Here is a 2,768-nt window from a genome sequence, read left to right as displayed (position 1 = left end):
TACCTGCATTAAATAGCCTCTTCCCTCCACAGTGGTCCATCATCCTCCCCTGTTTATACTCAGTTTTTAAGCTCCTTGATTGTTTTAAGCTCCTGCTTTCATTCTCTTTTGCGTTTTAGACTTGTTACAAACTCACATAGCATAACACCCTGAGCTTTAAGATATTAATCAGTAGGATAATGTTTAAGCATAAAGTCCATCGTTTTTTCTCTGAGTAGTTATTGGAAAGCAGAGTTGCACTGTATGGAATCTGAAATATTGCACTTTGCAGTCTTTCATGATTGTGATATTGCACACAGTGACCTTGTGTTGACGATTGATATTGGATGTATAGTACATCTCTAACCTGAGGTAGTTGTTTTCTGTCTGGTTTTATTAGCCTTTCACACATTGATGAAGGATTTTTGGTTTACTCTTCTTTCCAGTGTTTCTCCAGTTTGTCGAAGGTTGCAGACATTAATTCCTGTGCATCTCTCTTATGGCCCGACCACAGCATTTCTGGTAAGCAACCAGGTTTTTAATGGACCATTCTGCTGTAGATTTTCTGCAGATGTGCACATCTGTAACGTTTTATTTTCAGCAACAAACAAAGGCAAGATAATCATATCAGGGAGACAGCAACACAACTACGTGGTTTTGTTAATTTAATTGCATTTTCAACAATGCTAGTTTCACTTCTCTGTTCTTTAAACTGTCAATTTATCAGAATCATATTCAGAAATATATCATTTCTGTAAATAAGAGGACACCTGAGTCCAGCGTCCTACAATTTTTCTCTTCTCTTATGAAACCTGGACAAGTTTGTCTATTACTGAGGAGTAACCTCCAAGCTTTGGTTCTAGTTCCCAAGTGTCCTTGTGGTTTTTGTGTCCTTACTACCAGGCTAAAGGTAATGTCAGATTCCATATGCTACTCTGATGTCACTCCTGCCCAAAGCCATGAAACCAGAAGCTCATGGCTCTCCAGCGCCCTCTTGATCTATTTTTAAAGGTGAAAACATGGCCCATGTTGGTCCCTTGGTGTGCATTTGTAAGCACCTGCTCGTGGCAGCTTCATGTAGTGCTCAGGTCTTGACAGGAGAGACCTTGATCTCCAGAGATAACGAACCTTTCAGTCTTGCTCTGGAACCAAACTCTTCACTGGATCCATTCATACAGAAACCTGAAGCCTCAAACTTTTACAAATACACAAACCAGATACCTGGATAGTAATCAAAAGTTTCTGTTGTCTATTTTTTAATAATGAAAGTTGTTTACTTTTTATTCATCCCTCCATCCTTCAAAAGACTAAATCTTACAAGTATTTTTGGTCTAGTTTCTAGAGCATAATAACTTGGTGCACTTGAAATAAGACAAAACTAACTTACAAGTAACTTGTCAGCAAGGTTCATAACTGTTTAATATTCATTAATAAATATACTAGTCTAGATTGTTTGACTTAACATGGGAAAAATCTCATAAGTGAAATAATCTGCCAGTGGAAGTAGAAGTTCATCAATACTAAGAACATTTTGACTTAAAACAAGTTTATATATTTTGCTGAAAAGTTACTTGTAAGCTAGTTTTGTCTCAAGTGTAATAAGCTATTAAGGTCTAGAAACTAGACAGTCAGTGTTGTTTATTGTGTGACGATAAAGCATTAAATAATCTTAGAAAATCCTTTCTGTTTTTTTCCCTGGTTGTGCTCAGGCCCTGAAGATGAAAGCCTGAGTTGACAAAGACGCATCATTACCAAACTTCTCTGATCCGAGTTTCAGGTTGCGTTGGAACAGAAGCTTGGTGGGTTTGACCTTACTTTGTAGTGTAGTCTTCTAATTAGCACCAAGTCTTTGTGTTTGTGTCTGTTTTTAAGGTGGATTAGAAAGCTGCTAACATGTCCCAGAAAGACCTAAACAAAAAACCTTACTTGAAAAGATTGTAAAAAGCTGGGCTTCCAGTGTAATAAGCCGTCCCTTTTTGTTTTTTTACTCTGTGTAATGTGGTGGAGTTTATAGAAAGGTTTTATATTTTATGTATAAAAGTACTGAATCCTGCAAGCATTCCAGGTGTTAAACTACTGAGGTCTACAGGTCTAAAAAGTGCATGAAATACAGTTTTATTTCAAAATCCTTTCCACTATTACTGAGAGAAGATGATTTTTTTTTTAAAGGAAATCCAACCAAAATGATTTTGCACACTCAGTTCACTAAGCTCAGATTTTATCAAATATTTCATTTGTTCAACAACTTTTCCTTCATTTTATGCATTATGTTGATCAAGTTCTAAGTAGACAGGACTAGGTTAAAAAAATCCACTTTTAATATTTTTAGCTGCATCATTCCAGCTTGGTATATGTACAACACCCAAGTATGATTTTTCACATTTGAATGTAATTTTAGGTCCATATATATTATTAGCATGCTCATACACATTTTCCCAATGTACAATTATAATTTGGCAGCCCAAGAAATGGAAGTGGCAGGGTGTCATGGCTGGTTGTTTTTCATTTGAATTGCACAGGATTCATGTCACATTAAAGTTTGGAAACATTTTAGAGTTATTTATTATGGTCTCCTTTTTTACTTCACAGAAATCTGCCATTTTAGCAGAGTTATGTGCACTTTCTCTATTCACTGCCAAATGTACAATAACTTGAGTCATTTCAAGCCAGCAGTCATATTTGGAACAATAATAAGTATGAGGGCAGATTTTATACACAAAGAAAATTTACTACAGGTTCGCTTTTATTTATTTTTTTTAGCAGAAGAAGAAATTCTGTACCTCTTTTTG

The 2,768-nt window shown here is 35.8% G+C and overlaps 1 long non-coding RNA gene across 1 annotated transcript; it reads left to right on the top strand.

Moving 5' to 3' along the window:
* Positions 1-422: 422 nt before the first annotated feature.
* LOC107836172 (uncharacterized) lies at positions 423-2,148 on the top strand. The gene is made up of 3 exons (XR_001662029.1): positions 423-501; positions 1,689-1,778; positions 1,852-2,148. It is a non-coding gene; the product is annotated as an uncharacterized LOC107836172 (long non-coding RNA).
* Positions 2,149-2,768: the final 620 nt, after the last annotated feature.

Source organism: Poecilia formosa, unplaced genomic scaffold, assembly GCF_000485575.1.
Source record: "Poecilia formosa unplaced genomic scaffold, Poecilia_formosa-5.1.2 Scaffold42, whole genome shotgun sequence".
Classification (NCBI taxonomy): domain Eukaryota; kingdom Metazoa; phylum Chordata; class Actinopteri; order Cyprinodontiformes; family Poeciliidae; genus Poecilia; species Poecilia formosa.
This window is presented reverse-complemented; position numbering and strand designations above follow the sequence as displayed.